The following is a 12,451-nucleotide window of genomic DNA, read 5'->3' on the forward strand; positions in this document are numbered from 1 at the left end:
AGTAACAGCTTCATAGTTCCCTTACACAGTGAATCATAGAATCATTGAATGGTTTGGGTTGGAAAGGACCTTAAATTAGATCACCTAATTCCAACCCCCCTGCCACGGGCAGGGACACCTTCCACCAGACCAGGCTGCTCAATGCCCCATCCAACCCGGCCTGGAACACTTCCAGGGATGGGGCACCCACAGCTGCTTTGGGCAACCTGTGCCAGTGTCTCACCACACAAGCCAGAAGGCTCTGACTTGTACAAATGACAGCTTTGTATTTTGCAGTCATCTTCGCTACTCATATGTCAACAAGAGATTCTGCTTATCTATTGGCAAATGCTGTAATTTGGGGGTCATCCTTTATTTCTGTTTTTAATGTCACGCAATAAAAGTTGCATGACAGTTTCAGTAAGTGTATGTCTGCAGGCCAGCAATCTAACATGCAGATCCAGCATTTACAGCTCACGCACTATTTTATTACACTTCCAAAGCTATTGAAATTCCTAAGGCTATTAACATAATTTTCTTCTGCTTAATCAAATCTTGCTTCTCTAAGGTGATAGAAATGACCAGAAACTAAGTTTTTTATAATAATCCTTAAGGATTGCACAGTTTCGCCTTTTCTGACTAGTGAATGTGCATTTTCAGATGCATGATCTTAAACCCAATTGGAAAGGATGGGAACTGAATATATTGATTGCAGCACTTTTCATTAGAAGATAGCAAGAACAGTAAAAGAAATACAAACCAAGTTAACATAACCTGACTTTTTTCCAGAACTTTTTTTACCACTGATTCTCTTTGTTGACATGTAAGAGAATTTTTTAAAGTCATTGATAACATTCAGGGGGATGCTGGTTGCAGCAGCAGTGTAACAAACTCCCTGGTCCTGGAAATTATGCTTAGTATTTTCTTTATGCTTTTTATATTCCCAGTGCCATCTTTTCAGAGGCAGAACCTGGGTCATTGCATTTTTTGCTAGCAGCAAAACATACCTAAAGAGATGGCTAACATTACAGGTGATGAAATATCTTGATATCCATGGATGAAGAGATAATGATAAGAGACACTGATGCAAACATGTCTGTCAAATCATAAAATGCTTTGAAACAAACAGCAAGAAAAGGCTGAAGATAATAAGCTCCAGGGAAACAGAGTGAGAGAATCACAGAACTAAAGTAGTAGAATGCCTGTAAATACTACTAGAAGAACTAGCAGAGTCAAACCAAAACAAAAATAAGAAAATACATCCAATGTCTTAGACATACTGTAGTCTTTTTAATGATGCTAGAATTTATTTCTACACTTAGCAAAATCTCTTCTATCTGTCTTTAAATCAATTAAGGGTATGATACTCTACAAGAGTTCTACCAGAGTAAATCCAGAGTAATTACATTGAAATCTGTGGAATTACTCCAGATTTACATTGATGTTACAGTGATCGTAACCTGAATCTATAGAGGACAATTACTGTTTACCCTACTTAATCTATAAACTACTGTAATTTACATTTCTACTTACATTTGCTGTAAAAAGCTATGTATTTGACCAAAAAGATGCTTTGTTCCTAAAAAATGCCTCTCTGTTCTTATGTAAGAATAAGGATTATTTTAATATACTTTTTAAAGTTGTACAAAACTGATCTTTGTAAAAGCTGCGTGCTGGGGTATCTGACTATAGTTTTTTACCTAATAAAAAAAAATTGTTTTCTTAAACTAAAGGGACCGAGTTCCACTGCAGAAGTTACAACCTTTTCATGCTGTTATGCCCACTGAAGTGGGTTACTTTTAATTTTACTGGAATAACTGTACATGCTTGTGCATTTGTGCAGGACTTCAGGACTTTACCTCACTTTCTTAATTGCTTACTATTAAGAAGCTGTCATGGTAATGTTACTGTTTTTGTAACTCATTACCAGTTAGTTTTTCTGCCACGGATTTTAAATCAAGTGTCTTTAAAAAACCCCAGACTTTTCATTTTGAAGAAGAGAACTCCTCACACAGAGTAAATAGCATCCTTCTATTCTGGTAAATTTTATCTTCAATAATACGTATGCCAGCCACTCTAGATGACTTCTGTGAGAATTGCATGTGAACATCTGCAGAAGTTTCGCATTTACTTTGGCGATTAAAAGAATTTATTAATATAATTATATAATGGCTTTTGGACACTTCTACTTAACTGTGTCACATTGCTTCTTTTAATAACGTTTTACAGCTTTGTTAACTGCAAATTATTTTTGAAGTATGAAGCAGATGAAGCAGTTTGTTGAACGGTCTAATGTTGTTGTACTATATCAACTGGAAATCTTAACAGAATTTATAACAGTCATTAGTCCCAAAGAGAAATTTTTTCAGTACCCCCTGGCCATAAATTACTTTTAGAACAAGCAGAGATGGAAACCAGTCTGCAATAGAAACACATCCTTTGAAAAGTTTCTTGCTTCTAAAAGTCAGGTCATTGTTTAATCACTATAAAGGAAAACTTGATAATTTGGGTCAGCTGTTAAAGAAGTGCTTAATTTTCAATTCTGGCTTTATAATCCCAATTATGAATTTTCATGTGTCATTCCATGCCTGTTAATATTTTGACATATGTAACTCCTGCCTCCTGAAGCTTTCAAAGCAGGTGGCTATACTGATATGCTGAATCTCACAACACATATGGAAAGGTAATATTATTCACATTTCAAAGAAAGAAGACTGACACATGACCTCATATGTTCAGGGTTATGCAGAAAATTTTGTACAAAGCACTGGAAGTTTTGACTTCCAGTCCCATGCACTTCCTACAGAAGAGCTGGTAGTCCAGAAGGAATCAGACTCCTGTTTAGTCTCTGGAGGTTTTCTTCTGGCTATGCATAGCAATAGTTACTCATCTGTTTTCACTTCACTACCTTTCATAATATGTCCTGTACTATTTTGAATTTAAAACATGCCCTTTTCTCCCTGCAACTGTGGAGATTGTTAGGTAGAAGACTATCTTATTTAAATTTCAAAGGGCTTCTTTGTAAAATGCTTCCTTATGGTAGAACCACTAATTTATGCTTTTAAATAAAATCTTTACTCAGCATGTTTAGAAATTACAGGGCATTGCACACAAGGAGCATTTCAGGCTACATTTGCAACAGAATTCAGCATGTACAACTGCAGTCAGAGTGTAAGAATGTTCTGATCTTTTGAGTTACTTCCATTGTTCTGAGGTTGCAAGTCTTTGGCTCAACACTACTTTAACTAATTTACGCGTGCCACCTGAAAATCAAAGAAACTGTACCTCATTTTCTTTGTTTGGCAGCTTGTATTTTTAAGAACTCAAGCATAAAATGTACCGTATATACTTATCACATGACTAATTACAATCCAACTACTTTGCACTCCTGGAATGCATCTTATTATGTCAGTTACAATCAGTCATCGTCATTAACCATGCAACAATGACTGAATCCATTAATAGGAGAAATAGCAATACAGAGTGGACCAATGCAACAGCATGTGGTACTACCTTCCCTTACATAGCAGCATTAAATTCACAAGCTCTTTATACATCCTCTTTCCTCAGTTAACTGTGGCAGTCCATAGCATATCATCAGTGAACAGAGACAGAGGTACATCAGCCAAACTACCACATGTTCCTGTATCATGCATCCAAGACAGCACGTACACCCTGAACAGGTAAGGAGAATTCAGGCCTTAGCTGCTCCTTCTGCCTGCTTTTCTCCCCACATAAAGGTCGCTGATTGAAAGCAAGAGCTACTGGGGCTAGATACATGGCTAACAAACTGGATATGCATTGTAAACATCAGAGAGTTTAGCTGGAATTTGAGTTGCTGGGGCTGAGCTGGTTGGTTGCTGGGGGCCTACGGACTTGGCAGTGTTAGGTTTATGGTAAAACTCAGTGATCTTAAAGGTCTTTTCTAGCCTAAATGATTCTACGTGCATGGGAGGACTGGGTGTAAAGCCTGTGACAGGAAAGCAGAGCTGTGTCAGTGTGATCAGAGCATGGGTTGGTGCGACAGGCTGAGGAGCATGTCAGGGAGCTGTCAGACAGACGCTCATTTGGTAACAAGGCTCCAGGCACAGTGCTTGTCTGCCACATCCACAGCAGCTCTGAAGGCAGACACACCCATGATAGACATAGAGTCGGAGAATGGGAAAGTCTCCTAATTCCAGTGTCTGCTGTGTGTCTGGAGAGCATAATCTGTGCCATGAGATTTGAGTGATGAGAAAACAGAGCCATCAGTGAGACATTATCTGTCTTTTGTTACCACTGGTGCAAAGAATAATCTTGTTCTAAAATAATAGTCCTCAAAGAAGCTTTTTAAAGTGTTTAATTCCCATTTAGGCAGAAAATGTGTAATTTTTCTCTGTTTCTTGTGCTAGTATCTGATTGTGTTGCCTACATCTCTGTGTAATTTATCCCATTGCATGGAAACAGGAAATAATAGTGCCTCAGGGAAAGCACATTTATTGTGAATGCAAAATATGTCAAAGGGGTATATTCAAATCGTACAGCATGCCATGAGAGCAAGTCATAACCACATTACCAGTCAAAGGTGGAGAAAAAAATTACGTATAGAGGTTGTCATTAATGGAGTGCTCTTATTACTTGGATTATACTATTGCATAACTACAAATAATACTTGGTCCTCTGTGATACGTATCACACAGTAGGTCTACCTGAGGTCAGAATTAGAAAACTATTATTTACAGAGAAAAATATTGGCATATGTTTTTCCACAACGTATTTTCTGACCCTCATGTACCACAATTCCATAGAGAAGTACTTTGACAACTTCAAGAACAGCAGACTATTTCTAGACTTGGGAACGGAGCAGTAGTACATTTTCTTGTTACTGAATTTTTGTGTCCTGTTAAGGAAAAGCTGACCCTTCTCCATCTATAGGTTTGCATAGAGATAGCCCATTTCTGTAATGACTTGGTTTTTTCTGACTACCCAGTATTTTGTTTCCCTGCTGGTGGATGCTCTGCTCTTTCCTTCATCTTTCCCCAGCTGTGAACTTTTCATTTAAGTGTTCAGAGATTATTCTTCCTTAGTAGGGACACATTGTGCTGTTTCTACAGACCATCAATAGTGAATGGTCCTCTAGAGAGCCAGCACCAAGGATTTAGGTGATCCAGAGCTCCATACCCATGTGGTAGACAGCAGTTGTCTAGTGAATAAGAGCCTGCAGTCAGTAAAGGCAAGGTGTGAGCTGTCATCACTTTGACAGCTTCCCCCGAGACTGAATGGGCACATCCTTCTGTGTGACAGGACTGTATTTAGCCAAGGATGAACGGGGAAAATCTGAGAAGTCTAATATAGACATACCTGTAATTCTGTGAGGCTGGCCCATTAAACAGTATTTGCCTGGCAATCTGGAAGATGCAATTACTGTAAAGGTTTGAGGGAGTCATAATTTGTAAACCCATGGAGATTCTTGACTTGAAAGCCTCATAGACAGAGGCAGAAGCTGACCAGCTTTCATGTAACTATTAGGAAGAAAAAGGAAGAAAAAAGCAAAGTGAAAGTAAATTAATAGAGGGTGTCTAGCACCTGCTATTAATCTCCTGTTTTGAAAAAATAATAATAAAAAAAGTACTCAGGGGAATGCATCCAAATACAGTGTGACCAAGTCTATCACTAACTTACCTAGTTTATATGGAAGTTTAAAATGGGGCTTAAGATAAGGGGGTTTAGCGTGTACTACTGGGTCAGATGCTGGCCCAGAGCCTGAGCTGGCTGCCTTTGGGGAGCAGTCTCTTTTCTATTACAGGAAACTATTTGGTGTAAATGATTTCCTTTACAACTTTTAAATAGAACCATTGTCTCCGAGGCATATCAGGCAGAGATTTAAATAAAACTTAACCATATGTTATGTGCATGCAGGAAACAAAATATGAAAAAATGTATTTTTTATTTCTAATTTTAATGTGAATGAATTTATCATTGCTAGATAGCTGAAGGAATGCATTAGATATGAAATCACCAGAGGAAAATAACCACATTTTTTAGGTTGTGTAAGAGTAGGAGTAAAAAAAAAATTACAGAAAATGAATTTATCTGGAGATCACTGAATTATTTTTTTTTAAATTTTCACAGTTCCTGGGGAAATATATCAGTATTTCTAAACCTAGTCTTTAAGATTTGTATTTGCTGCTGGTATGACTGCCTTATACCATTACGAGCAGTGTATTCTATATAAGTAAACCTGACAAGTTCCATTGTTACATTGTCATTTTCCTTTCTTCTAACAAGGAGCAGATGTGACATTACTCAATTTTAATGTGATTCAACTGTCTTCTTTTTGACAGTAGGCTAGTCTGTGTCAGCAGTGCTCGAGAAACTTACCTGGTGAGTGGAGCATTAGCTCAAAGGTTTCTGAAGTATTTAGCTGGAGAAGCCTGCCTTCCGATTTATGACTTCTCTGCATGTAAATTGTGAACTTATTTTTTAAGTGGTCTGATCAGTAGGGTGTATAAACAAACATGAGCCTGTGGATGGCTCATGTTCGTTCAAAACAAGTATAGTTTGGTTATTCAGTCTCTGGAATTATTCAAGCAGACTAAGTGACTTCATACCCAACCCAAATGCTGTGGTTGCTCTGTCATGAGTAGGCAACCCAAATGTGGGGGCTAAAAGCAGATATACCTTGCAATTAAGAAAACCCAAGATTTTCTTGCTTGTTGGACCCTAAATCTGAGTTCTCTGAGTATCACTATGCATAAAATGGTACACAGAAAAAAAGTACTTACAAAAAGAAAATAAGGGAGGATACAGAGCAGTCTTATGAAGTAATTTTGAAAAGACAAAAAAGGAGGAATTCCTTCCAAAATTCCACTGTGTGGGCGGGTATTTTTTCTTCTCAAATCCTTTGTAATCAAGAGTTGTCTTTGTGTTGCTTAGGCAGAAATAAAAAAAACACAAACAAACCTGTAGGGAGATCTTAATAATTTTAAACATACCATATACATGAGCCATCAACAAATCAGCAGTCATTTGATCTGTACACATTAACTTCCTTTTGATCCACTCCAATCCAGACCCAGGGTTTTCTGTTATATCACTGTACCTGCAGTCTTCTTCCCTGGTGTAAATTGACATGGTTCAGGAGACTTCACTGGAAGTGAGAGATAACTGACTCACAATTGATGTCCCACATGCAGTAACAGCGTCATCTGCTTTTGGAACTTAAACACTTAAGAAAACAAACTTATCCATTGCAGTAGCACATCGTAATTTCCTGTCTTGCCTGTCTGCTATTGTGTACTTAGGCTCTGTCCTGACAGTCCTATATAATCAGTGCTTTCTTGCAGCTTTCCTAAGAATTTGCAGATTCAGGGAGGTTAGAATTCTGTGGCATTACCACACTCTGGCTCCAGGGTGGGCATGAGATCACTTCATTCTTGGTTGCCTTCTTACCATTTCTGTGCCCAACTAAAACCTGCTGTTTGTGTGTTTGTAATTCTCTACTGACTTGGTTCACCCTCAGACCTGAATCATCCTGTATGTTTCTACCCACCGGCTCATCTCTTCCCACCTCTTTTCTGTCCTGCTCTAGCTGGGAGTTGCTTTCACCACAGTGCAGTATCCACTTTACTTTATACATAGAAGAATTCAATTTTTAAAGCAGGGTTGGGATTTTTTATTTTTAAGTGCATTAGTCTACTCCAATGCCAGCATCATTCGTCTTTTTCCTAACTAATACTTCCAATGTTCAAATATGGTATGAAGCAGAGGAAGCGTAACAAGAATTATTTTGTTTTAGAAAATGGTATGCAGTGTGGTTTTTCTCTGGAGGGAGATGTTGCCAGTAAGATAATTTACTGATCTGGCCGCAAATACACTGAAGTCAATGAAGCTGCACTGATTATGCCTGCTAAAGCTCAGAGTAAATTCCTTGTTACCATTATTTCTGTAATTATTACTGAAGAAAGGGTCCACAGGATATTTTTTATGACAGTGCTGGAGTGCTTTCTATGTCAGAATAGTAGCAAAACAGTCATCCAAAAGCAGGTATTTTAGTGTACTGCCCACTTGTAACTGGCTTAACACTGTAGATAATCCTTTCTGTCTCAGAAACACACTCTACTGCAAAACACAGACTGTTCCAGAGATACCTTAAATCAAGTGACTTACATGTTCAAGAAAACAAATCTGAAACTCATCTGATTTTGTTAGTGTTATCTTGGCAATGCTGCAGAACTGAAATGTATTTTGTTACACAAGGGGCTGCGGTCTGATGTGCGTCTTTTCTGCTCTAAAGAAACTAGAGCAGCTCCCTTTTCACCCTGGGCTGCTTCATTGTTAAAGCAAATAATAAACAAAATCAGATAGTCCAAGAAATGCACTTGAAATTAGCAGTTAAGAAAGAAATTAATCTTTCAGTCTAATATTTTGCCATCTGCATGCTTGGGTGTTAAGCCTATTTTATATTTCATATAATATGCTTCAAGTACTTGCAGCAGAGCGACAGTTTCTTGTCAGAGCTGGCACACCATTAGCATGGATGTTGTGACCAAAACCTCTGTCTCCTTCAAAACACCAGAACAGACAGATTTCTGGAACAGCATGTTTCTCCCCAGAGTCTCTGATCCTGTAACACTATTTAAATAAACAAATGAATGTGACAGAATCTCTGGAATTATTTATACAAAATACTTCTGTACATGTATTTTCTCTGTACCATCTTTTACTTTCTTTGTAATTAAATTTACCTTCAGTCTCTTGCTATCTCCTGCATGCTTCAGCATTCACAGATGAGTTAAACAATAGCCAATCTCTTACCTCTATTTCTACATTCTGTAGAAATGCAAGCTATCTTTTAATAATTGATAATAAATTAACATCTGGCTTTCACAGGTGCTTAAATACAGGGAGGGAGGCCCATGGAAATTTTAATTCAGACTGTATGAGGGATAATAAAAAATAAGCATCATCAGCATAACACAAGTTCCTTAATGGACATCTTAGTGTTGTTATTTGTGACACCTTTAATAATCTCATATCTCTGATAAAAACAGGTGGAGAAGAAGGAAGTGATTAATTTTCTGCACATGACTTTGAGTGGAGATGTAGCCATCCCAGGAAGTTTAGCTCCGAACATAAGAAACTGAATTTGCAGCTTGTTTAAGGTGTGCTCGCAGATGGCCAGTCCTGATTTGTAGCAATCCTACCAAGACAAATGAGAATCACAGGGTGTTACAGATAACAAGAGCTATAGCATTTATGCAAACAGCCAACCTCAAGGTATGGCAGCATTCATAAGACAATAACATATGAAACAGGAGCACACTGTAGATAAAAAAATGGACATCCTGACATCCTAAAAAAAATAAATAAATATATATAATGTTAGCTATTAAAACAATAGGATACACTGTAGTTGTGCTATTTGTGCCAATGGATAGGTCCTTGACTAAAAATAAAGATGTAAATAATTTTATAGAAATCTAATGTCAATATAGAATGAGTTTCAGATTTCACTCCATAAAACCTGATTTAATTTTTATCACTTGGAAGAAATATGCTGGTGGTGGTGAAACTTTGGAATACTGATGGAAATGTTAGATGTTTCATTTGCATCTAGTATCCTAACCAAAACTGTAAGATAACAAATGGCCAAGATAATAAGTGAAAAGCACTTCACTTTAAAAAAAAAAAGAGTACCTTCCTATTGCTATTCTAATTCAATCTCTTTGAATAAAGATAAAAGCTTTGTATAAGAAGTATTTATGAAGAATATCTGGAGGAAAATCAAGATTTTCCTTCAGTGCTGTGGTTGTAAATGGATTTGAATTGTTAGAGATACAGTGCTAATCAAAGCACTAAAGTAAGTATCATTAACATTTTTATACATTCCTAAATGCCGAAGTATTAGGAAAAAAAAAAGAACCAGAATTAACCCTGGCAGTAAATTGCTTGTTCAGTATATTATTCAATCTTTAATGCTCTTGTCAAGGAAGTGGCTGAAAATATTATATCATGTCAAATGTTTACCCCCCCAAGCCTGAGTACACACCACAGTACAGAAACAAACTACATTAAGGATCTCTAAATTGCAAGGTAAAGGTTTTTTATTTGCTTCACTGTTCTCCAGAGGGCGATTGCCAAACATGACTGCACTGCATTTGGTAACAATACTCTTGACAAACAGGGTTTGAGAGGTGAAAATTTATGAAGCAGTTCACACTATGGTTCTGATTCCAAAGACTCGCTTTTATTTTCAATCACATACATATAATAGTTATTCATACAGAGGAACTTTAAAATCTTGAGCATCTTCTTGGTTCTTCCTTCTACAAAAATATAATTAGTTCAGGATAGGAGACATAGGTGAGTCATTTCCTGAAATTATTATACTTTTCTGAAAAGTCTGGTGGTGCTTGGATTTGAAATTTAGGGAGCAGAGAAGGCTGTCAGAATCTTACACTGCACTGCTGTAGAGAAACGGTGCATTTAACACTTTCTCACAGCAGAATAAAATCAATCAGTCACAATCAGTACAAAAGAAAAATGAGCCAAAACAGCTTGAGCTGCTATTTATTTACTTATACAGGAAATAATTACATTTCGTCTCAGCAGATAAATGGTTTCTTTCTCTGCCTCCACCCGTCTATAAGTTTTGACCTTGATTCTGACCTCCTTGTTCAGCCAAATCTCCTCTTAGAGAAGAAGGAGTTTTTGCCTGAATGAGAGGTACAGCCTTGGACCCGTGTGAATATCGTTGGTGAAGGAGAATGTACCATGGGGTCTGTGGTGCAGGAATGACTGCAGCAAGTACTTGAGTCTCCCTTTCTCTTTGAGGTCTTAACTCTATACCACTGTGACGTCCGTGACTGAGGTGAGGAGGAGACTGTAATGCATCATAGTAGTAAACTCTGCTCCTACAACATTTTTGTCCTGAAAGGGGAGGACAGAGTTTTAGTGTGTGAAGAATGTGGAGGGAAAGAGTTAAACTTTAAAGTGTACTTGAAAGGATAAAAGTATGCCACCCACACTTTTATCACTGATCACATTAGTTCTTTTAATGGCTGTTTTAAGTCCTGTTCAGCTGAATAACAGTAATTTTCTTTTCCAGCCTTAGGAGCTGCCTGCTGTAGTCTTTTAAGTTTTAAACTCTCTGAATCGGTAGGTCAGAGCCATGTGAGTTAGAAGAGGCCTCCCACGGGCAAACCAAATACGAGCTCTTAGCCTGTGTGACAATAAACATTCCATTTCGCATTATTGAAGCTCACGGAAACCATCATGCACCAACTGAAGCAAAGCCTACTAGTCCAATTATTTGACATCAAAGGCCACAACGCCTAAACCAGCAATTGCTTTCAGAACACTGCAGAAATGGGGAGGTCCTCCTGGCATGAAGAGGAATGTTGGGGAGTCTGCTGCTGCTGCTCTGCAGTGCAAAACCAGACTGTATTCACACGGTGAGACAATGTGCTGACCATCCCCAGCTCTCCATTATTCCCTACCCTGATGGGCATGCATGCATGTGTGTGGGTATTTCAGCAGTAATCTTATACAGGGTTACAAAAGCCTGGCACTCCAGCAGCACATGTGGTATTGAACCGACTTCTGACCTGCGCTGAAGGTGGAGTTCAGATTTGGTATTATTTACAACTGTCTGCTTACAGAGACACTGTTTCCAATTAGCAGGTATTACTTTGTTGTATTGTGCCCATTAAATTTGGTATTTCCTAAAAGAAGGATGACTGTAGCTGGCATGGGCGTAAGGCATTCATTCATCGGTTCAAAACACTGAATACAGCATCAACAACTGAATTGCTTATAGTGTCAGAGCTGTTTCAACCAGCTGCTCAGCAGTCCAGTAGTGTATTGGGTCATTAGTGTTGGTTATTCACACAGCTTGGCTGGAACGATTGTTCCACATTCTTAACAACCTGCTTTATTTCTTTCAACATAAAACCTCCTAAAACCAGCCTGCATTCTCACATAAAGACTTAAGTAATTGCAAAAAAAGCCACTACAGTAGATTAGTTTGTTACTATTACTGAGACAACTGTACTCCTTAATAGTTAAAAGAATGAAAGGAAGAGAACGTAAAACACCCTCTGCACTGTAGTGACCTTGGGGCAAGTCTATGGCCATATTTCAGCATTATGTTGTAACAAAAAAAAAAAGAAAGCTGTTGTGCCAGAATTTTTCCAGGGATATTTCCCCCAAATACCACGCTAATTTGAATCAAATGCTTCCTATGTACAATATCATTTACTTTCCTAACTAGCCTTTGAACATATTAAGCATTGTGATATGATTTACACATACATAGCACAGATAGTAAATAATTGAAACTTGAAGCACCACCTGATAGAAACTCATTGACCGAGATAGGCCTTACTTGATTCTGTTTTACAACAAATTTGGTAAGGAAATATTTTCCATTTAGCTTGGTGAATTAGTTGCAGTTTTTCAGTTAGTTGCTATGTTGTTATTGCTCTGACTT

The sequence above is a fragment of the Falco naumanni genome, chromosome 1, assembly GCF_017639655.2.
Source record: "Falco naumanni isolate bFalNau1 chromosome 1, bFalNau1.pat, whole genome shotgun sequence".
Lineage (NCBI taxonomy): Eukaryota > Metazoa > Chordata > Aves > Falconiformes > Falconidae > Falco > Falco naumanni.